We start from the raw sequence: 27,280 nt of genomic DNA on the forward strand, positions 1-27,280 counted from the left end.
CGGGATCGCTACGTCTAATTCAGCATCCAATATTGCCCACAAAGAATGTGCTTCGATGTCAAGACTCGTACCCGCTGACGTCCTTTCTTCTGCGCAACCAGCTCCTACTCTAGCTCCAAAGCCTCCCCAGACGTTGACTGTGCAAGCAGCGCCGAAGCTGTTGAGAGCAAGATTGGTGCTTCAGAGGCTTACTACCACAATTTTGCCACAGCACTTGCCGTCGCTTCAGATCTCGGCTACCGCTTATGTGGGCGGTTACATTGCATGAGTTGTTGGCGAGCATATGGATTGCGAGAACTGCCTTACTTTGTGTACGAAGCCGGTTAGCAACCAGCCACTCCTTCAGTTCACCCGCAGCCAAGACCGAGGTGGGCTGCTCTACCCTTCAGATCAACTTCTCTTCGTTCTCGATTCATTAAGAGCTTTTGCCGACCGTGCCCTGCAGGACGATCAGACCTTGAAAAAGCCTCTCACCACATTAGTAGAGCGCGCTGTCCCAGCTCTTCGCGCTTCAAAGTTGCTGAAGTGCAAGAGCGATGGCATCAAAGAGCACATGCTTAAGCTCATGAACCTTATATCGGTTCGTTTCCTGAGGCCGCTTCTCTGCAACTACGCATTCAATGTCAGTGACAAGCATGACGCAGTTAAACATTTTGCAAAAAAGCCCCTTTCGCGAAAGTACGCGATGCTCTGAGGATGGCGTACGTTTTACTGCCGTGTGGGAGTTAGCCTCCACAATAAATACTTCTTTTTTCGATTTTGAGTAAGTGTTGACCACTGATATTGAATATATGAACCTCTATATCTGCGCAGCGCTATGTTCGGGCAGATGATGCAGCGTCTCACGTTACATAGCTGGTGGCACTGACAGCAGGGCGCATTTTTCGCGCGTGCCATACACGATCAAGTTGAGCATCAACGATGCGACTCGAGACACCATGCAGTCTTGCAGGAAGTGCGCGGCAGATCAAAGCTCCACATTTTTTGGCGCCAACTCTGGCTTCGGTGGCGACAATGGTAACTCTCAAAAACTTTACGAAGGAAACGCGCGATCAGGTACCGCTTTGGAAGCAGTCTAACGGCTTTACGTGCTACTTACATGAGTAAACAACAGCACGCAACGGACCCTCAGACAAGCGAACTTAAAGGTGACAGAACAATTTTCCACGCAGTGGATTTAAGCAGGCGCGCGCTGTCATATAAGCGCAGCAGACGACGCGCGAGCGCATTGCACAGCAGTAGCCGCGAAAGACACGACTAAAATGGTCCGGTTACCCTTAGCGACAAGTGCTTCCGAGCTCCTTTTTAAAAGAAGTTTTGATTGTACTTGAAACAACATGAATGCAGCCGAAAATTCAACGACAGAACAGCTGCGAACGGTCTGCGTTTCTACCAGCGACGCGCGGCAGTGATCCTACTCCGGTGGCGGCGCGTGGCGGCGAAAGGCTGTACTAGCCCCGACGGCGGGCTCCCATTGTTCGCCTCTCGTTCTCCCTGGCACAGAAAGTATAGATATAGTGCCTAGAATATACTGGAGGCGCTGGTTGGGGGTATGTAACTTGTCGCTGCGCAGGTCGCCCAGTCCCACCGTGGCCGTGCGGTTGGATAGAAAGGCCTTAACGTAGCTGTGTATTCTGTCACCGCTGTTGAGGTGGTTTAGCTCCTTTATTATAGCTTCGTGGCTTACGTCGTCAAGACCCCTTTGACGTCCAGCGCCAGGAGTATGTTTTCTTCGTTGTACGGGATGTTACTGAGGACCTCTTCCTTGATCTGTAGAAGAACGTCTTGGGTGGGTAGCTTCGGTCGAAAGCCGAAAATGCTATGTGGTTACAGGTCTTCGTCTTCCATGTATTGCTGTAATCTCTTCGTAACCATTCCACCCCAGGTGGTCGAAATTTCTGGAGCCCTTCACTCTTTGGGACATAAAACCTAACCTAACCTAACCCAACCCAACCCAACCCAACCTAACCTAACCTAACCTAACCTAGCCTAACCTAACCTAACCTAACCTAACCCAACCCAACCCAACCCAACCCAACCCAACCCAACCTAACCTAACCTAGGATTTTTGGGTGTGTCATGCCTACAAGCGACGCTACAGACGGCTACGGACTGTCGTACTTGTGTGCCCTGAACCACGCAGATTTATTAAACCACGCGTGGCTGTTTTTCGCCGTCGAAATTACTTATTCGTTAATTTATCCAAAATGATGACGTGTCCTGCCGTTATCCAGATTTTAGAACTATTGTAGCCGAAGAACGTTTTTATGCCCGTCAAATTGGTGGTTGCAGGCGTGCCGAAACAGATCTCTGATTACAAGGAACTTGACGAAGAAAAGAGAAAGGAACAACAACAACTTTATTTTTGTATACGAAACACCACTTTTACTCCGGTAGTATGTTACAGTGTAGTCACACAACAGCAGTATAATAGTTATAATACACAAGTTCAAAAGACACACAGGCACCGGGCATTTGAAAAGGCGGAGTAGAAAATACTGAGTTATTTTTATCGGGCAAGGGAAAATAAAGGGCGCGTTACTTTTTCCTCAATTTCAAAGCCTATGCATGACATAGGCTTAAATCTTCTTGATACATGGTTGCCATGAAGGCCAAACCGAAAGCACTTCGCAAAATAGACGCAATAGGCGTGCAAAGTTTACAGGAGAATCTGTGTTAAAAGAACAGAAACATGAATATTTACTTTTGTTTTTTTGTCTCAAACATGGTGTCGAAACAGCAGCGCATTTCTTGTTCACTTCGCAAGGAAATTCTAGAACAAGTGTCGCCGTCACTGCATGCACATGGACATTGGCGTTCAAAACGCCCGTCGAGCCGCTTATAAAGACCGGATTAGAAGTGGATGGATTAGAGCTGATTAGGACTGGTCATTTGTATGACGTGCTGATGACTCAGCTATTTTCTGCTTGCCGATCAGAATTCATTTCAGAAATTGCAGGAACATCGCAGCAGCGCCTTCAACACGGTGTCCCTTTTTATTTTTTTGCTCCGTTCGGCACAAGGGACATCTGAATTTTTTTTTTGTCTGCACAGGCTGTAATTAATGTGTCGCGGGGGAACTCACACAAATGTGTGGGCACGAGTGACGTGCGGCGGCAGTTAAAGCGAAGGAAGGCGTACATTATTCAGGAAAATACGGCACGGAAGGGACGACAGAGTAGACGCTGTACAGGTGAAGCGCGGAAGTAACAAAACACAAGGAAAACATCGCTTCGAGCGCAGCTCGAACTAGAAAACACCCTGGTTTGTCCGAAGTAAAACTAGACCACCTACTTTTGTTGTTTTTTTTTTCTTCAAAAGTAGTGAACTAGCTGCATGTGATTCGACCATCGAACACGAACAACGTCACAACACCGACGCAGCTTTGATGTGTATACGGGGCAGTGGTTTGTGGTTTAGACTACAAAGCGGCTTATAGTCTTCCTTCGTGTCACGTATGTTTTTGAAGCAGCACGGGAAAACAACTTACAGGGACATATTATGTTTAAATACGCATCATCACTTAGATGAGAGCAACGACCATGGGACGAACAAGAGATGTACGCTATAATGGGCACTCTCGTCCGCTAGTTCTCGTTACTGCAGCCCTCGAAGACCTGAGGTCACCCACTACTCATGATGCAGTACTTTGTTTATGCTTTTCAAAGCTATGGAACGGACAGCGCGGAACAGAGCGAAAATCGAGTTGATTATTAATATATCCTGCCCTAATTTTCAGTAGTCGTTACGCAGCGTGTTTGTTACCTGCACTAAAATAAACAAAAAATGCACTTTCTTTTCTTTTTTTTTAATATGTAGCACCTAATGTCGCAGTCTCTGGCTTTCGAAGTTTTATAAACTTCGCTTTGTCGCTGGTGCAAGAAATTATTGTGAATTTAGTTGCTTTCATGGTAACGGTATTGTATCTGGCAAAGGTACCGTGGTAACGGGAATGTTCCTACAACCACGTTATTTAGCTATAAATAAATGCGCTAATTCTTCTTCAAATGTTTATCTGAAACAAAGGAATATTGAAGGCCGCATCTGGGAATTAAGCACTTCAAGGAACCAGATGTGTCTGTGCAAAACAAGCGCCGAAACCAACTGTCTGCGATGATTTATATAATTTTCTGTTTTCACACAAAACTCTCGTGCAGTAAAAGCATCTGTATCTTGTAGTTTGTAACTGCCATTAAAGCAGAATCGTACGTTGATAAGCGTAAGTTTAGTAAGAACAGTGTCGGGTTGCAGTACCTGCAGTAACGACGTATTTGATGGACTCTCCTGACATAAGTAGTGGTCAAGAGTTGCTCCCAAGGATGAATTGTCTCATGTATAGTGTTACTGTGCGTTTTCGCGCAAAGAAGCGTTCGGCGGGCAGTTTTGAGATGTTGCCAACATGACACCACAAGGTAGAGAGCAAAACAAGCATGAGGGAACAGCCTTGCACACACACATCGCTTCGCAGTTTAGGAACGTTCCATTTTCATTGGTTCTGCTGCACACATTGTATAACGGACAAGCGGGTGACACGGAAACTTCACGTACACACAAGCACAGCACGCTTCTTCATACACTGATGATGCACGGCACATGAAACACATTTCAGGGATCGACTTGAAGACGCACTTTACAACGCTGTAGTGATATGCACGGTGCCTTAATTGTTGGCAATAATCGCGATTCGGATCTTGTTCAAGAGATAGCTGCTGAGCTTTATTTTGCTATTAAGTTTGACATAGAGGGAATAGTTTCTGGACTAGCCATTCACACTCTGTATCCGATAGACAAGCTGTATTTTTAACACGTAGATGTAACTCTCATAATGACACACGACATGACAATTGCACAATAATAAGCGCAGGTTTTTAAAGCTCTATCGAAAGAAAAGTGAACAGTAGAAAAGAGCTCCAGTGTTTTATTTTGTTCAAAACCGACAACGTTTTACGGCCGCTTAGAGAACGAGTCACTGCCAATTGCGAGGAAATTCACCGGTTCAGTAAAAAAAAACAAAAAAACATGAGGGCATTACTCGAGAATTCCCTCGACAAGTTTTCAAAAACTATGGACATACTATACTTTCGCCTGGCAGCGTATTTTTTGAACTGAAGGCAGAATGATAATTATTTAATGGTAAGAAGAAATTTGGTCAGTTTATTGGAAGACAGTAGCAAGTCTTCAGAAGAAGGCTTACGCCACTGATCAGTGCACTTCTGAACTACGTCAATATTCTAAACTTTGTGGGTTAAGCAATACAAAACAAACACAAGCCGCTGCTGACACTGAAAGGTATGCTGAATTTTACTCTGAGCATGAAGTGTAGTCCCAGAGTCAAGTATTTATGCAGATGCAGTGGCTTGTAATGAAGATGTGCGCCACCAGCGATCACCTAATTCTCCTTCTTGCTTCGTGACGCCGTTTACAGACACATAATTTGAACCTCCACGTGCCGGTGATGACGCTCACATTAATAAAGTAGACCCTAAGCGCCCGTTAACAGCAAGTGAATCAAGAAGCAGAACCGAAAACAAAGAATAATCGCACCACACGCGGCTCTTTACGCATGCACACTCAGCAAAAACAACGCTTTTTCAAAGACTCGTAACATTTCATTAAGCGAAAGCTCGAAAATGTACAATTCACACCTGTACAAACTCTCAACGACTCCACCTCCTCGTCTGAAAATATTCGCGCACTAGCCACGAACCCTATTTGGCGCGTCCTTGCTCGCGCAGATGACAGGCTCCGTGGTCAATGGCTCAAAAAATGCGGGCCAAATAGGCATCGCGATAGCTCATTTCAGCGCGGCATATTTCGCTCGGAAAGCGCAAATGTGCCTAAACCTCGCCCCTTTAACACAACACGCAAAAATATCTGCACAGCTTTGCCGAGAGCACGTGCTTAATTTCGCGTAGGAGTCGCTCGATGTGCTATCGCGCGCATCGCGTATCTGTGGCATTCTCGGGCAACTCATCGTCATGAAGAAGCTCCTGTACAAAAGTTCTCGCTTATATCACACGCGCGGCGGTCAAAACCAGCTCGAGGGGAAAAGAATGCATAGCTCCTGCTTGTATAAAGTTCACTCTCCAAAACTCTATATGCGCTCGCGCCTGTTCCACTGCTGGACTATACTTGGTAAGATCCTCGTATCACAGTCACCCGGGCTCGGTTGCAGCAAAGCAAAGCATAAACCAGGCTTGCCTTTAAGGTAGCATTGAGACAAATTGTTTAGTTTTGGCAAACATCGGCAAAGCTATCGCACGTTCAGACCTGAGCGGCAAGGCAGCTTTCCAAGACCCCGAGGGAAAAAAACGAAGAGTAATAAAAAAACAGCATATGTAGTTTTTTTGCACTGTCTTGAATGTAAGCCTGTCTTATGCAGTGTTCCTGTGACCGAGCCCTTATCATCGTTTAAACTAACCTCTCCTCTCGTATACTTCTGCATAGGCAATGACTGAAGACTCTTGCACGTTAAGCCATCGTCACCCGGTCTTCTGAATGCACTTAACTTCGCTCCTCGCGGGTAAACCTTGAATACTTTATGCACCGGGAAGAGCTAGGACAGCTGTCATCTGATGACGCAAGCCTCCTGCTGATTCCTAGATGTCTATCACAGCTCGTAGCCACACGCATCCTCCGTGTGCACATGCCCATAGCGAAACAACCACGAATAAAACGCAGAACTATTGCGCAACGGTGCCGTGAGCTGCCGAGCCTAGATTATTGTTCCGGGATATAGAAGAAAACGAAAGGATATGGCGACAGACGTGGGATGTAGACCTTGCGTCGTGTTTCACTTTTTTGTTCTCTTCACTTATTGCGCAACTGAGGCAACGCACGAAACACAGATGCTAAGAGTGTTGTGATTGAGTCGATAACAATAATAAAAAAAGATCGTCGTTCTGAACGTCTAGCGTTTAGTCTGCGGAATATCAAAACTTGAGAGAAGCTTTTCATAGGTACGTACTTGCTTCTAATGTGAACTGCAGTAACAGAACGGCATTAGCGAGAGTAGCAACCATTTCTAAAAACAGTGTATATTTCAACGCTGGCATGTGCACACAGAGCGATAGTGCATTTGCAACCTTCATCGTCAAAATTGCACTTCGGGTTTCATATTTTTCAATACACGGTACGCACTCTTCCTTTGTTAGACACGTTAACGCAGTTTTTCAATAGTTCTCATACCGAAATATTTGCTTTCTTAAGAATGACACGGGTCAATCTGTAAGTACGAAAAGTGAATGGTTGTTTCTAGCTTGTAATTTGTTGCATGCAGTGACGCCTGTCTGCCTCAAAGTGGGTATTTTGTCCTGAAGGCCGTATGTGAATAGCAAAATGAGGCCTCACGGCTTTTGTGATTGACCCAGACAAATTAAAATTGCTATTGGCGACAAAACCGTTATAATTAATTTCATTTAACACATGCATGTACAAGGCGTTATCCGAAAAGCCGTGCATGACTATGCACTCGTGCAAGAGGCGAAGATTTTATTCTCCTCACACACGTAAGAATATTTTACGAATACTAAAGTAAGACTATTTAAAAGTTTGTCGCCAGGCTATGCCTAGTTGAAAAGAACCAACTTTACGCTTATAACTTCACCCCTGCCATGCAACATAAAAAGCAAGCACCAAAATTATGCTCTCGACGGAGTGCCGATTCAGGCCGGAATCGCTTTTTGTTGAAGGAGCTACTGCCCGTTGCGTACCTACAACGACCTACCTCCACAATGATTGGACGTACTCACGGTAGAACTGGCTTCTAAACACCGCCCAATGTGATTTGGGCGAACACACTATTCCTAGCTGTTTCAAGCCACTAACTTTATAATGATTCTCAATGTGCTGAGATAAGCACTGGGACCCGCACGAAAGATTTTTCGGCCGTGTACGGCGAGCCAGCTCGGCAAAGCTCGAAACAACTCACTTGTCCATATTTTTCAACTGTTTACAGTTAGCAAGGCATGACTGTAGAAAAACCTACCGTAGCAAAATACCATGATCACACACTGTATCCTTCGTCTCCTTTTACGAACGATCTAAAAATAAAACACTTCGCAGTCATGCAAGTAACCAGTGTACAAAACTAGTTCAATCTTCGAACAAGCCAGCGCCTTCCGTTCTGGTGTTTCAGTACGCTTAAGCTCGGCAAATCTTCTCAAGATACGCGCGACTTAAACTAAGCTTCCTATGCCCCCTACTCTGGTGGCAACTGCGAATGGGCTTGTCTTGGACTTTCCCCCAAGGACTGCAATGTGTTACGCGCTATGTAAATGCTTTCTAGACTTTTCTTAACAAATGAGATGTTCACAGCATTTTAGTAACAGTGGTGAACAGACATCAAAGGCTTGTAGTTCCCTTCTAAATGAACAATTTAAAAAATGAGCATGTATTCATTACAAAACTCTGAATCTAAAACGCAACGTTGGGAAAGTATTATCACCCATTTTTCATAAGAGTTTATTAATAATTCTTGATGCTTGAATTCATGGGTTCCAGACGTGAAACTTTCGGAAGGCATTCTGCTAGAGGTATACTATACTTCCGATTTTTGTGAGTTGTCCGGCAAGAGCAGAAAATTAGCAGTGAACTGTCTGCAAAGCGCAGTTATAATTTCATTCAAATGTCAGTACCTTGCCTTTTTGTGGAAGCATCATCACTGGCGCATATCTACAATTTTTTTTCGTTCCTAATGCTTTACTACTTTAAAAGGAAATACGTTAAGTGGAAATCGTATATTTGTGTAAACCTCTGATTACGCTTATGCATTCACGCATGATATGAACAGTGGTATAGTCGGTCAACGTTTTCATGGTACCGCACGAGTGTCGGCTGGCCGGTGTCAGGCTGTGTCAGGCATAGATGATGGCATAAGCATGACGGCATAAGCGTAATCCACATGACAACATTAGCTCTCTACGCATGCGCCTATCCTTGTTGCTTTCGTGACAACCAACCGTGACAAGGCGCTAAAACGCCGACCGGTCGATGCTCGCGCGATGTTTTTCAAAAACTGACCTATCGAACATGCTGCCCATCTTCGCACTGGAACCATGAATGCACTAAACTAAGCTTGCTGTTTTACCCCGCATGCTAAGCTATCTCACGATAGAACAAAGTAATAGACGGTTGTCTCAATATCTCCAGCGAAGAGGCAAAGAAAGGAGGTTATGACAGAATTAACCATTGATGACTCCCTTTGCGAACTGCTACAGCCATAAGTGTTCCCATGGTGAACAGGCGTAATAGAATTTGCATAGCCACCACTACGTAACTTGCGCCTGGTTGCCCGAAGTGCAACCATATTTCCTGTCACGCATAGACGCACACGAGCGCACTAGTGATCCCATTTTCCAACATCATTCTATTTGAAGAGAGAGGTACAAAATCACACAGAACACGTACCCTTTGTCGTAGAAACGCGGCTCGATGAATTTGTTATCCTAATTTATAAAGTAGAAATGAAAAAGTGGGACCATACTACGCATCCAGCCGCTGTCAGATTAAGCGTGAACACGCTTTGCGGATTTTGTTACCGGCCATAACTGCGGTTCCATGTTAAGCTGTGGAAACTACGTTTTCGAGAAAAGTGAGCCTACGTGTTCATGTTAAGCTTGGCACCGACTGGAGAGCGCGTACGGAGACTGACCAACATTGTCTATTTAAATGTCGCTCAGTTACGCGTGCCCTTGGCTCATGTATATAGCTCTTCTATAGACGCGTGCAACGTACACATGCACATACACACATACACACACATAGCTCTCCGCGTAGATCTTGCTGCCTCAGCCACTCACGCAATTGGAATAGAACAGAACGCGACGCGCGCACACAAAGCTGCTATGAAGTACACAAACAAAAAATATTTAAATGAACAAACTTAAGCTCTTCGCGCACCTGGGCGCTGATCAGCGCCCTAGTCACCGAAACAACAGGAACAATATAAACCACTTGTGTATTTGTACACATACAGTCACTACTTGTGCCACCGAAAAACAGGGTAAAACAAAAAGTAGCTTTAAAAGAGGTCCTAGCTCTTTGACCAGACCGTCTCCACAGACGCTCTGCCATGCGAATCCCGCGCTGAACCGCTGCTGGGTTTGACGCACGATGGAAGCTCGGAGACGAGATGTTCCAAGTTGTCGGCGGGCGCTGGACTTGGCCATAGTTCGAAGGAAGGTAGAGCCGTCAGCTTGCCCTGATCCTGATTCTGTGTCGTTTTCGTAGGTGAGGGAGCTTCGGTGGGGGTTGCGTTTTAATTATAATTGTATATTATTAATTAGTAGCGAGCATTTAATTCATCAGTGAGCACCTCCGACGTATCTGGACGACCTAACGGTGAAACTGGTCACCTTCTCTGCATGAAATTCATTCTTCCAGTCTGCCCGGAGCCACGCGTCGTCCAAGCAGCGCCTGAAATGATACAGAAATAGAAACCTTATTTAAGTCAAGTGAGCACAGCACACAGTATTTCACATAACTCCGCTCATACGATTTGAGTGACACCGGAGTACCTCGCAGCACTACAGCCAACCGGGTTCAGAGCTTGATCCCTTTGTGACACAGTCAGCTCAGCCGCGTTACGCATAACAGCGTTACGCTTAACCGCGGTTAGCGCGAGTCGCGGTTCGCAGTTGTTATACGCTTGTCACGTAGGCGCGCTTAACCTCGGTTAAGGTAACCATGGTTTTCGCTCAGTGTGGTTGCTGTTATTCACACGGCAGAATTAGGCTTATTCTTAACTTTGGGTAAGGTAAGGACGGTTTTCGCTAAGCGTGGTTTCTGCTGTTCACCAGGTAGCATTAGGCTAATTATTAACCTTAATACCTCGGTTAACGTAACCATGGATTTCGCTAAGCCTGGTTTCTTATCTGCACACGGCACGATTTAGTTAAATCTGCCGTGTGAGCAGCAGCAACCATGCAGCAACCACTGTCCTCCTATCTATGGAAGTGCGATATTTTCGATTGTCTTTGGGCTTGACTATTATTATACGTTTTAATATCACGCAACAATTAAGTGCTATATACGTACGTACTTCCATATTGCACTCTGGAATGGGCCAGTATTTGAGTTTTCCGCAATTGTTTTGCTTGGTTTTCAACACTGCGTAACCAATTACTAATAAGCATGACGCGAATCTTAATATATATCTGCTTCAATCGATATGATTTTCAGCTAGCTACGCTCCGAGCTGCACTACGCATGAACGCACAATGCCTTTCACCCGGTTACCAGTGACCCCTGATATTCGCCCGTGTCTTCACCAGACTTTCCGCATTGTTGATATCAAAGCCTGCAGCCTGTCTTTCAGCGATATAGGTGGACAAATTGCGCAGGGTTTTGCCAAAACGAACATTTATGCTTCTAGCACATGTGCTGTAACTCGTTGAACAGATGTTGTGTGCTCAGAGCTTTGTTCACCTCCCCCCCTCCACCCCTCACACAAACACACACACGCACACACAAAAGCTTTCACAACTCTTGGACACGGCAAACACCGTAGGTCTGTTCGCCTGCGAACAGACCTGCGAGCTGCGAAGCTGCGAGCTGCGAGCTGTATCCAAGAGCTGCGAACGATTTTGTGTGTGCTTGTGTGTGTTTGTATGAGGGGGTGGGGAGGGAGCAGAAATGTGTATATCTCTACACCTCTCATCATGCAGCAACTTACATATCCCGTACGTAGAAAGCGGCACAGACCACTCCCGAAAGTCTTACGAGGCTGTGCAGTGTTTCACACGAAAACAAAAGGACGGCGGAAGTACTCTCGGCTAGCAGATGGCTTTGTTTCCAGCCGTATGTGTGTCGTAAGTATAAATACATCGCAACGCCTGGAATGTGTCAGATCCTTTTTTTCTTTTCGCGGCAATAAGCTCGTATATTTCGCGAGACGAATTCCGAAACCATGCGTCTGAGCTGCAGGAGTAGCGGCAGAAAGAGAAGTTAGACATTTACTGCGCACGTGTCTTCCTCTTTTTTTCGCTCGCTCGCTACTTCACACATATCGTGGAACAAGAGAGACTCTTAGGAGAATCACAGGCTCTCTGCAAGGTGATGGTTGTTCCGTTTGTGTTTTTTTTTTCTACGGTTTCTGACTGCGCGTCCTGCTGCGGTACGTGACCAGCGCGCCGCGGCGAGAGATTCTCCCGAGAAACGATTTTTTTTTTTTTTACTGCGCTAAGTGCAGCGCCATTTCCACGTTGTTGCTCCTTTGTCGGACCGCGCTGCTGTTCAATAGGAGGCAGCACTATAGCGCCTCGAACGCGGCTCGTCCACATTCAAGCAAGAGAGGCTCGTTCACATCGCGCGGGAACACCACCAGCCTAAGCCACTCGACCCTCCGTCCCATTAGCCCTTAGGAACATTACACCCCTCGTACCCATAAAAGAAGAACAATGCCAAGCACGGGCTGCGTTGCCAGTCGGACGAGAAGCAGAGACGAGCGACTAGCAAAAAAAAAAAAAAATCCTGCGCGTGGGGGTCATAATAAAAGCCGGCCCGCACGTATTAGCTGAAACCACTACGTGTGCCTACAAGTTCGGCGACGGCTGAGGCATGCCGGGAATTCCGAGGCACCGAAGTTCTTCTGTCTATTTCTCTTCATTTTTTCTTGGGAAGGGTGGTGGGAGTGGGGGCCTTTCCCCAAGCGTTACGAGTCGCACGTAAGTAGACGATTTTTCCAAAATCTTTGCATGCGACGAGGCAACGCGGAATGGTTGCCCCAGGGAGATATCACCCTATTGTATCGGAAATAAGTCTGCTTTACAGCGATAATTTTGTGCGGGCTTCCGGCAGAATAAACGGCGTCATATGCCGTGACCTAAAACAACTTCCCCATTGCACTACAGGCTAACGAGACTCTTATCGGGTTGATCCATAGAGTGTGGCGCGCACGAAAATGTACAGTCGGGGACAAAAGTCTCTGGACCGCATGCGGCGTAAACAAAGCCGATAGGTCTATTGCTATCCGCCGGCTGAGACCACACTTTTGGAGGTGGAAGAACAGGATCTTGTCTTTCACCTCCACAAGTGTGGTTAATAATAGAGCTATTGGCTTCGTTTACGGAGCACGTAGTTCAGACACTTTTCTCCCCGACTGTACTTAGTGTGGTCATGCGATCCAAGTGGGGATCGCGCGATCTCCACTGCGCGGCTATCGCTATTAATTCTTCGTCACGAACGAGGGAAACAGTTTTGGCAGTTTCCTTTATTTTTTTTGCCTTTTTCATTAACCGGATGGCTAGCAGGGTAGGCAGCTGTACTCCAGTATAGAAAGCGCAGTAAGCACCGTTTTCGAAAGTGGCACAGGCAACGCCATCTCTGAAGTCGCACCGACAAGCCCAAGCATCCGCACCGGCCTTACTCTCGTGTCCTGTTGACTCAAACTTTTTGTCAGGCCAGCCGGATATTTCGAGCCTCTTTCAATTCACACCTTGAAGTGAATAGTCGTTGCAACACATGACATTACTGCGGACTCCTTGTTATCTTCCGCGGGGAGTATGCATGGGTTAGGCAGGCTGCACGTGCCAAGCTGTCGCCAGTCGGATCGGGCTGTGATCACGGAAGAATATCGAAAACTGAGGCCGTGGTGGACGAGTGGGATCGGTCGATGGGTGGGGAGGGGGGGCTCCTCCTCTCGCTATTCTCAGTGTGGTGCCGGCGACATCAAAGAAGGCCGTCGAGACGCCACCGCGGCGGGCCGCCGCAGTTCGCCGGCGCCGAGTAACCACGCCGGGAGGGGGGAGAGGCGCGCCTGTGTTGCGCGCATGATTTACCGGGCTCTCACTGCGCCCCCTCCTCGACCGGACGCCGAGGGCGGCCGGGGTATTTTCATTCTTTTTTCTCTTTTTTTAGTTCTTGTGCACTGTGATAAGAAGGACGAGAATGACTACTTTGTTTTGCTTTCGATTTTCGGCGCTATTTGCCACACTTCCGTGCTTCTCGACCACGTAGCTAACCTCTTCCGTTTTCTTTGTTGCTTTCTCGACTTTTCGGGCTTGTCGTGAACTAGTCAGCTGCGTAATGCCTCCCTCGTGAATATGAGCAACTTCTTCTGTCAAGTTATAAGAGAAATAGAAATGAGAAAAAGCAATGAAAAACTGCAAAGAAAGGAATTATGAAGGTGTCTACCTAGAGCTCATCGATGATATGCGATGCAGAAGTCATCGCACGGCATACGGGACCTGTATCTATGCAGATGTTTACATGAACTTGACAAGGTGCGGATAGAGTTGAATATTAAAGACAAAGAGCAACTTTTGAGAGGAAAAGCCGTGACTAGTCCTGTACTTTCTTCCTCGGTGCTTTTCACTTTCCCTCAAACTGGACTTCTGTCGAGTTCGTGTAAACGTAGCGCATGACCACACATCGATGAATGGAACGCTGTCGTCCTGTTCCAGGAACCGGTAATAGGGCTGGAGCTTGCTGTGCAGACGTTTTGGTCATAGTGAGCTTTGGAAAAGAAGAGAGATTTTTGACGACCATTGAATTTGGCAATGCGGAGAGACGACGGCCGTGAAGCGCAGTATATCAGGATTCATGCGGAAGATACACAAACTGAATACATGCATGGGAACACAAAGAGGACATTGGGTTCCAGCAGCAAAAGATATTTTCAGTGCCTCAGCCAAGATAGTCATATAGCTTTGGTTGATTCTCGGGCAAAAGTGTTGTGAAGGTAAGAGTATGTGTAGCACCAAAGACCGACGAAAGAAGCAGCTATATAGAGCTTGACAAATATCCAAGGAGCAGAGTCTCGACTGCATGGTACGAGACATGTTTCAATACTCCGTCCCATTCTGTTTGTCCACTTGCCGCAGCGTTGTTCAGGCGTTCTGCAAGCGCTGAATAAAAAACATATTTCATCTTTCGTTAAGTATGAACAGTTGGCGTCAGACTTGCGCGGTCGAGTTGAGTACTGCTCCGTAAACAAAGCGACATCGAGCCGCATTTTGTGCATTCTAGGGGCAAGGCTTGAGGGAAGGTAGGGGCTCATAGAAATACAAGCCAGACTGGCACAAACACGTTACCTGAAAGCCGTCAACAGCTCTTTAATCTCGCGAACACCCTACCGCCCTACAAGAATCTGTCACCGGCAGCGTGAACTGTACTCTTGCTACCTGCGTCTGAGCTGTCCTTGCACATATAAACTTACTAACAAGCGCCACGATAGGCTTTGTAGTTGCTTCCTTGTGAAGAAATTCTCGCGACAAATCGTCAAGCGCTACAAGTACGACAACACTTTGTGCAGGTGATGGCGCAATAGGTTAACGCAAGCAAATGAAAAGGTGCGTGGGTTCGAAAGGTCAGGCACGGCGGACCCACATAGAATGCCGTCTCGCGGAGGACTGAAGTAGATCATCCCACTTGGGGCCAGTGCAGGGCACGAGCAGCGGAAGGTTATAAATATAAAACAGTCCATGCGCTACAGACATTCTTCAGCAAAAAAAAAAAAAAAAAAAACCACGAGAAATACAAGGACAAAGAAAAGATGCACTACACACAGAGCCATCCGAATCAAAAGACATAGTACGCATTCGTGGGCGGTTCGCGGAGCTTTTCTCCGGATGCTCCGACGATCCCTGCGTGTTAAACTGTCCATTTTGTTTCTCACTTTGTAGTGATTTTTTGTCAGCTCCACTTTTCACAAGACGTGTTCTATGGGGCGCATTAGCCGCCACTGCTTCCCTCTATCGGTAGCTCTTTCTTTTGCACACTTTTGGCAGCTTCCTCGCTCTCCTTTCGTTTCTCTTGCAGATACAAAAAAAAAACAGAAAAGGGGGGGGGGGGAGGGGGGAGAGGAGGGACGCTGTTTCTCATCGGCCGCTCTGCCGAGGAAAGACGACCGACGCCCCAGCCGCCGCGGTACTAGCGCGCAAAATTCGTCGGCACGATCCCGCGGCGCGGGGCGCAGCAGAGTAGGGCTAACTGTTTCGCCGAATCCACGGCGTAAAGTGTAATATAGTTCCTCGGCGTCGGCGGATGAAACTAAACACTGTTTCTAAAGGCGCCTCTCGCGGCGCGAACTGGTGTTGTACAGAGAAACGAGATAGAGAGAGAGGGGGGTTGCGGGAGGATGAAGAGGGGAGCGATGGAGCTCGGTGTCGTGTGTGTTGCGGGCACGTGATTGCGGAAGGTGAAAGCCAGCGCGTATTTCACCCGCTGTTCGCAGCTGCGGAGGCCGTTTATTGTACCACACCTCGCGCGCTTCCAAAGACGGTAATGCTACAGGGCCGGTGGCTTCAGATGTTGGCAAGGGATTTAAGCACGAAACGTTCCCGGCTTGTCTGTGGTCTCTGCGAGCACGGTGCGCTGCTGAGCACAGAACGCAACATCCGGCCGTAGCTACTCTGTTTTCGGCGGAGATACTTGCTGGCAAGGACAGCGAAGTGGCTATCGAAGCCACATGCATTTATTATTCCTGCGCCGCACACTGAACATGGCAGCTGCGGATAGATCTTGATTCTTCTTGCTTCGCGGGTTAAGGCTTGGGCTAGTACACTTTGCGTGACGCAATTAAACTGTTAAACTGTTTATTAAAAAAAAAAAAGCCGAGAAAAGCGAGAGACGAAACGCACAGAGCGCTCTGTGTGCCTCGTCTCCCATGGCATCTCTGTTCTTTGTATGAGAGCGCTTGCACTTTACCGGGCTTGATCTCACCAACGACGAGGACAGGGGTGCTCGTGCTGCTGTTAGTATCACACGGAGGTTTTGTAGTTAGTGCAGTGTTGGTCAGTTAAACTCGCGCTCCTCGGGCAGCAATGAAAAACAGTGGAGAAGCCAAGGCGGAGCCTCATTCGGTCATCCACAAAGGTAAGCTGACAGATATGCATGGCTGCGAGCTACATGATGAAGAGCTAAATGATGAAGAGCAATGAAGACAGCTTCACATCTGATTCGAAATGTTTAAAAATTTCTTTTCGATTTTGCTACCCTTAATATTGTGTTATGACCTACCGTACAGGGTCAGTTAATTACGCGGCTGTACATTTTTCCATCACACACAATTTGAAGCAGCCGCTTCAACTGTAGTCAGCGTACGCAGCCCCGGATCGATGGTACGCTGACGCGTACACGCTTTCGGTAGCCTGAACTGACTGAAAGCCAACTTGCGGATGCTTGTTTTGCTCATAAAGTTATAACGAAGTCGTAGGCGCCCGGAATTTATTCGTATTAGCCGTTACTACGTTATAACCGTACCCGAGCTTGATTGCAACTGTCGCATGCCGATGGGCTTACCTGTCACTCAGTATATCGAGCAACATAGCCGGTGTTTAGAGTGCCGCTGGTATATTATCGGGAAAAGAAGTTTGCAGGACGCGAGTTCGTGGGAAAACGATTATTGTGACTCCACCTTGCTACCCAGTCGCCTGATATTGTTACCAGAGGAAAGAGCACTTAGGCCTTTAATAGCTCTACACAATATCAGGCGATTGGGTGGCCAGGTGGAGCTATACTAAACGTTTTTCCAAGAACTTGCGCCCCGCAAAATCGTATACCCCCGATAGTAATACGTACGCTGCGTTCGTAGTAGTACGTTGCGGAGCCTTCAACACGCGTACCGAGCGGCCACCACGTTACAATTGTAGAGCACTGTATAACCACGCCGCCGAATATACATGCACCAATCGATTACACCAGACTTCGCAACGCGCGCCCCTCTCTTCCGCAGCCCACATGGGCTGCAGAGCCTATAGACAACGGGTTTTAGATGAATAATGCTATGGATGACAAGGACAGACATATTCAGAATATTAGGGTCCATTTTCTAGGTTCTAATCCGATACGAGCCGCTGTAAAAGAGGGCCCGCGGCGGCAATTTCGTCGCGAGTACCCATTTTGGTTGGCTTCGCAGCATGGCTCACGAGCTCGTGGGTGGCAACAACTTCCCGCATGACTTGAGTGTCTTGCGGAGAATGCGCACGCCATGCTGAAGGCTTAGGTGATGGCCGCCTACTGGTCAATGGAAATTGTTTTGCGCTCTCGTTTTCCGACGCCTGGCCCTGTGAAACTAGCGGGGTTTCTCTACCATCCAGCACACCGAGCTTACCGGAAAAGGATTTAAACCATGCGACCATGCTGCAAATGGAACTGCAAATGGAACAAGAGAAGCAGAGCGCATGCAGCGAAGCAGTTGTAGAACGCTTGAACTGCAGTTAGCCACATCGGAATGGTACGAAAGGGTAGGGAACCGTTATAAATTGGTACACTAAGCGCGAACTGGCCAGTGGGTGTACTAGAGGTTCGTTATTATATACCACTGTAAGGAAATTTTACTTCGTAAAAACTAGATATAAAATACTCGAGCTCCTATGGGAGCTCCCAAGGGAATGGATATTATTTCGTTACATCCAATGTTTCGTTATAAGCCGATTAATTATATCGGGGTTCCACTGTATGGATATTACAGCAAATGCTCTCCATCAGGGTCATATTCGTGTCTTCTTCCAATGTCTCTAAAGAATGTTCGCATTGTTTGTCGGTGAAGGAGGAGTATGAAGAGTGGGTCGCGACTGCGAGAAAGGAAAGGCGCGGCAACTGCCTTGCTGAGTGCACAGCCCAGAACTGTACATTCTGGTGCAGACGATTCACGCCATGAAACAAGGACTGAAGGAAGTGAAAAGGGGGGAGATAGAAAGGAGTGCACATACATACGACGCACCCAACACCTTGGATGAGCCCACCATGCTTTAGACGTCGCAACTTGTCATACGCCTGAGCATCGCAGACAACCCCTGCATGTCGGTTCGACCCGTATGTCGGTTTATTTCCGGAGCCACGCCAGGGACAAGTGCATACACATTCCAGTCGGTGCTCATCTCTCAACGCTCCAAATCGTCAGACTGATGAACTCTTTAAGCAAATCTGACGTTTCTCTATTCAGTGGGGAGCGCGTCCTCGCAATCAAAGTTCGTTCCTGTGCCTAATGGTCGTTTCAGTCAATGATCTCCCCTCCACGCTACCGCCTCGCGCAGTGGACGAACGGGACAGGACGAGGACGAGATGACGGCGGAACGGACATGCACGGAGACGGGCCAGTGCCATCCAACTAACTGAGCGCGTCGGAGGAAAGAAGGGCACGAGTGAGGATGCTGCGGTGTTTCTTCGCGCTCCTCAGTGAGGGTCGTGATCAAGACAGTCTGCACGGAGATTATGTCTCCGCGTAGATATATACCGCGGCCACGCACGCAAAGCGCGGCGCATGCGCGGTCGAGGCTCAAAAGACACACACCGACGGAACGACGGCGGTGGCGTACCGCCTTCAACAAACAAAAGGGAAAGAAGGCACTGCATTTGTGGAAGCACTGCGGTAATCCCCGCTCGCTCCCCCGCACACAGCGTTCCCGGCTCCCCCACGTACACGCACAGTTCTAGCCGCGTCGGCGGCGTTGGAGAAGGGGCTTTTATGCACGCATTACGCGTCTTGCGGGCGTCACGAGGGATTATCCTCCCGAGACGGTCATTTAGCGGACGAAAAAAACGCCGCCGAGCAGCCCGTCGTGCGCCGGTGGCGTCGTCGGCGCGAGGAAGGCGAGGCTTGCCTTCTTCTGACGCGCAGACGAGAGACAGGAAGGAGGCGCGACGCTTGATTTATCGTCCATTTCCAGAGTGTAAAGGTATAGGAAGGTTTTGCGCGTCGTCGGCGATGCCGGCAGTGCTAATCTTTGTATGGTTTCGCTTGAGTTGCACTCCGTGCATATGTACGTGTGGCATGTGCGAGCCATGCGACGCGTCTGAAACACTTCGTTTTCATTCATGTGCGGGCCATGCCGGTCAGAGTGTGCCGCAGCGAAATTTTTGTCAAAAAATGCGCAGTCCTCAACTGTCGGGAGCAATTTTCTTCGGCTTTGTGAAGGTGTGGTGGTGTAGTCTTATCGCTGTTTAGCGTGTAATAAACTTAATCATTGGTGGGGGGAGGAATGCAAACTATAGTGTAGAGATAATTTGAACATTTGTTTTGTAGAGATCGGCTGCTCAAAGGTGGAGATCAAAGAGAAATCTCCGCACATGCCTTTAGGGCTGATGCAGCGTCAAATGCGCAGCTCCTCTCACACCTGCTCTCGTGGCTACCCTGTTTATGATATTTAGCTCAGGTTTCAGACTGCTGAAAAGCACCTCTCCATAATCTTCGAGTGTAGAGCACGTATGACCGCCGAATTTTTAAACAGCTCGATGCAGGCGTGATGTTAACCTTTAAAAATAAATTGCTGCTCTTTATTCTCACCCCATCTATTAAACAATGACAGATGACTCATCTGATCATTTTTATAAGCTGCGCTGTCTTTGTGCCTGTTCTATGCAAGCGATCACGTCTTCGTCTCTCGGGCTTTGGAGCTTTCCAGCACCTGGGCTAAGAGGATTTTATCGTATTGCAGCGCCCTCATAGCGATATGTGGCTCCTGCTGGTTGCAAATAAATGCGACCAGTGCAAGTTCTGTCCTCAGAATTTTTTTTTACAAATATATATCAAGAGCTTATCACTGAATTTAACCCATGAATGCTGCAGACAGAAACTATTCCCATCAGCTGAAATACTTGACACGCGTCCGTGCATGTCCCATTCTGCGTCCAGCGAATTGTAACTTCTTGACCAGCGCGAAAAAGCAAATAACGTCTACGTGCATGTCCACACTGAGGGCATTGTACTAAAACGCAGTGTATTCGAAAACATTGATGCCGCTTTTAATGATGAGGCTTTATGTAGTCAGGTTGAAAGCAGATACATATGTTTCACCCGTGCTTGCAGCCTTTGGTGAGTGATTTATAATGAAAGTGGCGATCAAAAAACGCAGGCCTTGTTTGAGCTATGTAGACTTTTATGGGCTCTGCAACCGAGACTTAGCGAGTTGCCTGGGAGATAGGACATGCAGCAGTTAAACTTTACCCGCACGGCGCGATGGAACGAAAAACGGAAAGAAGCCAGACAGAGGCCCCTCTCTCTCTGTTGCCGAACACTAAGTGATAGGAGACGGGGATGAAGCGGATAGAAGCAGCCAAGGATTGAAGTTGACGACGAGCATAAAACTGCCTCCGCTGTGATACAAACAGGAAACGAGCCATATCGTACCGAAACGGGCCTGCGGAAGAAATGTTTATGCGGGGCACAAAGTACGGACGCCGGCGATGTGCGTATGCAGAAACAAGCGGCCTCTCTTGTTTCGGCGAGTCGTGACAAGCGCAAAGGCGCCGAGCACTCCACTCCACTCCCTCACGCACTCCCTGGAGGGCGCCACGCATGCATCCCGCCGGCAATATGCATACGGCTCCAGCTGGTGGCGTCGTCTAGTGACCGGATGCGTCGCGAGGATGCGCTTGGGTCAGAACCTCGGCTGGGTCTCGAGTGTCGGCGGGTGCTTTAGCACAACGGGTTGGGTTTCATGCGCGTTATCTCGAGCACTTTGTATGTGCCCGGTGTAAGCACGTTGCGTCGTCTCTTCGTCGATGCGAGGTTTGGCGGGTGTTGAAGTGAGGGAAGCAGATCCAACCCTTTCGATATATAATCGCTGGCCTCCAGTATGTGTGCCGCACGGCGATGATTAACGTCTTGTTTCTCTTTACACGAAACGCCTGATAGGAAGCCCCTATTCGCCAAAGAGCCGCTTATCCTTGAAAAAAGTTCTATCAGCCATGCGACAACTTTATTTTTTCGTTTTCTTTAGTCACGCAGCATGCGAAGGGAATGAAAGGGCAGAATAATATCTCAAGCTCGAAAGTGTATTTAGAAACTGTGGCGGCTGCTGTGTTTAGACTTCCACATTGTGCTTACTGGATCTAAACTAATAAGCACACTGAAATGTTAGTGAGTAAGTATAGATTCGTGTGCTTTTATGAAAAAGCAGGAATAAAAGACGCAAAACTGCCGAAAATATACCTGGTGAAGAACAGATTGCGAGGTTCGAACTCTCGCCCTTTGCAGCCGTAGTCATTTAGGTCTCGAAGAACCCCGCGAACAGCCAGGGCGAACGGAAGGCACACTTACGACAAGGCGAGTGCTTCTAACAAACACAACGTACAAAAATGTTCTGCTTCAACTAAAGCTCAACACCGATTTAGCGCAAGTCCAGCCATTGCCAACGCTCGCCACCTTCAACAGTTGTTAGCTAAGCGGCAAAAGAAAGAAACAGTGGGAAGTAGCAACCCCAACGCTATTGCGTACAGGCTTGTCTCTAGTTCTTGCTCTATACTACTCTGTTTGTTTTTTTTTTGTTTTTTCGGGGGAGTGCCACCCACACAGTGGCCAGCGACTCTTCACACCTGCCGCGCACGTAGCGAGGTCCGGGGCCCTGACGTCGCGGGCGCGCGCCCAAGCGCACATCCGCCTCATCGGCTGTCACGAATTCTCCAGGAGCGCGAAGCGACGCCAGGCCACGGTCTAACGGACGGCCGTAAATAAGACGATGTTTCCTACCCGAACGCGCCACGCTAGAGATGCAACCTTCTTTTGTTTTTTCCGCCGCTCCACACGCTTCCTCCGATGCCAAAACCGCTCCCACCCCTCGTGCCGCATGCTTGGGAGTTGTTTCTCGTCGCCCTTAACCCTTCCCAGTCCAGTCGCGCAAAATTGCACCGCCAGGGCGGCGCGCTTACGGGCTGGCTTTCCGAGAAGCACTACACACCGTGTGCGTCTACGCAAGCCTGAGTCCTTGTAGTTCCGTGCGCTGCTGCAGAGGCTGTACGGGGCAGTGGACTGTCAAGTCAGGAATACGAGGACACATCGAATCGTTGTAACCCTCCAATGCAATTTGTACGTATTATCTCCGTTTCCGCCAAGTACGCCTCTCGGAGCCGATTGGCGCAGCTGATTAGCGCAAATTTTGCTCATCAGATTTAGGTGGATGCGGGCCAGAGAGGAACGAATCCATTCCTGCAAGTTCTCAGCGTCTCGAACACTGCACGCAATCAACAGAACGGAGCGTGTCCCGAGCGTTGGAGGCCGCGCGCTGGCTCGCAGCGCGGCGCCTGAGGCGATGCTGGCTGGCGGGGTTCATAAGAGCAGCTTCTCGCCACAGGGAACAACACAAGCGTGGCGGCCATGGCGGCGAACGGCTCCGCGTGGTATATTTATGTTTCGGGGCCCCAAAGCGCCTCGAAACCTGCACGCGATCACATAAGTCGCTCAGCGCGATTTCGGTTAAACCGTCCCCTTCCCCTCCCTGGCTTTCCGGCTTCTTTCTGTTGCCCAGTGCCGCTCCGCGGTGGCGGAAATAAGTTATGCGGGGATAAATTTCTTGAGCCTCGCTTTTATCCTGCCCCCCCCCCCCCCCCGCCTCTCGCCTTTCTGGCCATCTTACAGTTTGCTTCTTGTGCACGTGCTGCATATCTGCTTGCTCGCGCGCGTGGTCGAGACCTGCTTGCAAGAAACGCAATTCTCGCTTCGAGCAACAGGAGGCTTCGCAGGAACGCACAGGAGAATGGCGGCACAGCTTCACGCGGCAGGGAAACTACGGAGAAAATCTCGGCGGATGATCGTCGAAAATTTCGGCTTTCTTTTCTTTTACTTCTTGCTCATTTATTTATTATTGTTCTCTGCCAGACTCTAAGCTGGTGGTGGTGAAAAGTTTTATTACAGGTACCCGTAATCTTTAAGCTGAAAGCGCTTTAGTAGCATGCGGTAGGCGTAGAATTTAACGAAGAGGACAACCTAGTGGTATAACCTTACTAAAATTGCCTATATACTGTCTATAGAGTTCTTATAGACTCTACTGCCATTTTATAGATATTTCTTTTTGTCTATTCATAGTCTATAGAAAAAAGTCCACTAAAAGTGTATAGCCATAAATCTATAGATTGTCTATAGACCGTCTATGGCATTTGTATTGCCTATAGGCTGTTCTTTATAATTTATCTATAGACAGTCTATAGACTTTATAGACGAAAGTCTATGAACAGTCTAATGACCGTCTAAATTTTTTTTGTAAGGGAAGGGAGCAAAACCGCTGTGAAGTATTAGAGCTGCTGAGTACCCGGCGCCAAATTCCGTTGAGCCACACATGTGGGAGACGAATGGTAGGTTTTTATGAAGAGATATTTATGAAGCGATAATTCCGATACATATACAGCGATACTTTTCGGGTACACGAAGCGCGATGGCCTCGCGCGATGAGCTGCGGGCCGCTGAGCCTCTGTCGCTCATCGCGTTGCTCAGGATCGGGGGGTTTTAGAAAATTTCGCCCAACGCCCGTAGTCGGCTGGCAAGACTAGCCAGTAGCAGAAGACACTGCAGGTGCGTTACTTCCGATCCATTCTGCGAGCGAAGTTCGTTTTTCTAGCGCTGCTTCAACGAAGAACCTCCCGACGCTCCTTCGTTGTCACCAATGCGTCGGAATCAGTGAAACTCAATCGCATCGCGCTATCTGATGAGTAAAACTGCGCTAGTACCGTGTTTTTAAGACATTAAGCAGCATGAAGAACAATAAGAGCTATGATGAAAAACCTTTTTTTTTAATACATCGCACCTTTTAACAAAATATTTGGTCCCGAGAAGCACCGCACAGTGTTGCCTGACTACATTTCTGAGTCGCCGAGACTTGTGATGAGTGACAGGCATTCATACACTTCTGTTCCACTACTCTTAACCGACTTTCGGTTTGGTTTGGTTTGGTTTAGTTTGGTTTATGGGGTTTAACGTCCCAAAGTGACTCAGACTATGAGGGACGCCGTAGTGAAGGGCTCCGGAAATTTCGACCACTCGTTAAAGAACCCCAAGTGGTCGAAATTTCCGGAGCACTTCACTACGGGTCCCCTTTTGGGACGTTAAACCCCGTAAACCAAACTAAACCAAACCGAAAGGCTGTTAAGAGTTGTGGAACAGAAGTGGGCGTATGCCTCTCACTCATCAGTGTCTCGGCAACTCACAAAATATAGTTAGGCAACGCTCTGCAGTACTCATCGGGTCCAAATATTTTGTTAAAAGGTGCGATGTATTAAACAGGATTTTGATCATAGCTCTTATTGTTCTTCATGCTGCTTAATGTCTTAAAAACAGTGTACTAGCGCAGTTTTAATCATCCGATAACGCGATGCGATTGAGCACTGAACGCCGCTCTGCCGCAAAGTGTCGCTGCTATGTGCGGGCGCACGACCGGCTTTATTGCGGGCGTAAAGGCGGATTCACAATGGCGAATCGAACGGCAGGCGAGGGTCGTCGCCATCATGCAATCTAAACAAAAAGGAGTAAAAAGGGAGTAAAGCTGTCCTCTAACGCTCACCCTCGCTAAAGCACCGCTTACTCCTTTTTTAATCCCACATAGGCGTATTTGCGCTTAGAGCGCCTGTCGCCTCGCGAGGAAGATAGCTTCCATGCGGTCGCCGATTAAACGTTTATGTCGGCTGCAGCTTCTCATTCATCAGTCGAATATTGTCGAAACGTTGCCCGTGCTCCAATAACTCCGCGAATAATTGGCGAACCATCCCTAACTGTTATTAGTTGAAAGTTATGAGGTGCCAATTTATATGCGGTACGGCATAGACTGTCTGTCTAGAAGGGATCTATACAAGGCAAGTGGGTGGCTATGTTGGACAAGAAAATTAAAAGTACTCTCCCCTAGTGAACCCCAACGCCCATTGCGTTTCGAAGAGTCGAAAATTTTATCGTGTTTCTGCCAGTTCTGGTCGTCCGTGAAGACAGCCATCACACCGCAACAAAACAGGTGTATACTACGTGGACGCCTCCGGCCCTCACCACGGGGGATGGTACACGGCCGCGGTAGTTCACAACAGCAACACAGTTAACGGCCTCACTTTCAGAGCCCGCAGTGCAACACAAGCAGAAGAGGTCGCGATTGCTCTCGCGGCCTCACATTCCAATTCAAAATACATAATTACCGACTCGCGAGGAGCCTGTCGGAACGTCGAACAAGGCAGCACTCCCTTCCTAGCCTATCGAATATACCAAAATTGCATACGGGATACGGACCCCGCACACCGTCACCTCATATGGGCCCCTGCTCATCAGGGGTTGGCAGGAAACGAGGCAGCAGACGCAGCCGCCCGCGCGCTCTCTCACCGGGCTGTTTTCTCCTCCCCATCCGATCAGGAACCCGATTTTAATCCGGTTTATACGTTCAAAAATATCGCAACCTACTTTCAAGATAGCCATCGCCTTTACCCTAGCCCATGTAAAGGCCTCAAGAAGGCGGATGAGCGGCTTCTTCTCCGCCTCTTCACCAATACATTGCTGTGCCCGGCAGCACTAAAGCATTTTGACCCCTCCTTTAGCGGCAACTGCCCGCACTGTGGTGCGGTGTCTTCGGACACCTATCACATGGTGTGGGCCTGCCCCTCCAACCCGGCCATTCCCCCTATCCCCAACCTAACCCGGGAGGACTGGGAGGCGACCCTGCTCGGCTGCCACGACTTACAGGCCCAACAAGCCTTAGTCGGGCGCGCCCGGGCGGCGGCTACCGCCACTGGGGTCCCAAACTAGGGACCTCCACCTAGTGTTTGTAAGGATCGGTCCCTTACGGGCCGATCCAAACACCTCCTGTTCTGAATAATTGTTTTCACCACCACCACCACCATCACACCCTAACATCCTACGGTTCACAATCAGTCTTGAAGATTTTAGAGGACACTGGCCTTGTGGATCAGTCGTAGAGACACAATCATTTTAAGCAGTGACTCAGGTGGAGCAATTGATAGGCCAGTGTAAGGCTAATCCCGCCTGTACAAACACAGCACCACCACCACCCACGAATTGTGAAATGAAAAGCCTTAAAGGGCAACTCCAGGTTTTTTTTTTTTTTTTTTTTTGACGCATGCCAATTTTACAGAAGCTTTCAAGGCAGCTTTTCCCCACTCTTCCGGTCCTTTGTACAAATTTTCGCCCCAGGCGGCGTTCCGTTTCACCACAAATTACTTTTAAATCCTCCCTTTTCGTGGCCTCAATGGAGGCGAGGCAACCTTGGGTCGCCGACATCACGAGCTGCCTGCCCCTCAATATTCGCTGTGCGTCTGGTGTGCTGAAGAAAAAAAAAAATCATGCTTGTTTTTGGTCATTTCAGACAAATCATGATCAAAGCTATCACTCACAGCCGCTAGTCAGGGCACTGAACGCGCACACTAGAAGTTTTGTGACAGTGTCCGTGACGTTACTTCTTGGTCTTGTGACGTCATAATTTAGTCCAAACCGAGTGCCGGTATCGGTTCACCGGTTTTTGCTGTTTTATATTCGATTTCATCATAATCTTTAAAAAGTATTAGTTCGAACGAAAAGAGCAAGTTCGCAGTCAACCCAAAATTGCTCAAAAATCCTCCGGAGTTGGCCTTAGGCAACATC

The 27,280-nt window shown here is 48.2% G+C and overlaps 1 protein-coding gene across 3 annotated transcripts in view; it reads right to left on the reverse strand.

Annotated features, from left to right (window-relative positions):
• Positions 1-2,375: 2,375 nt before the first annotated feature.
• Positions 2,376-27,280, reverse strand: part of LOC149340858 (uncharacterized) — a 164,211-nt gene continuing 139,306 nt past the window's right edge. For all 3 annotated transcript variants that reach the window (XM_089549785.1, XM_089549784.1, XM_089549786.1), the window contains one exon: positions 2,376-10,416. The gene's annotated coding sequence lies outside the window, so the exon portion shown is untranslated. The remainder of the gene's footprint in view (positions 10,417-27,280) is intronic.

The sequence above is a fragment of the Amblyomma mixtum genome, chromosome 6, assembly GCF_055824585.1.
Source record: "Amblyomma mixtum isolate Tamu chromosome 6, ASM5582458v1, whole genome shotgun sequence".
Lineage (NCBI taxonomy): Eukaryota > Metazoa > Arthropoda > Arachnida > Ixodida > Ixodidae > Amblyomma > Amblyomma mixtum.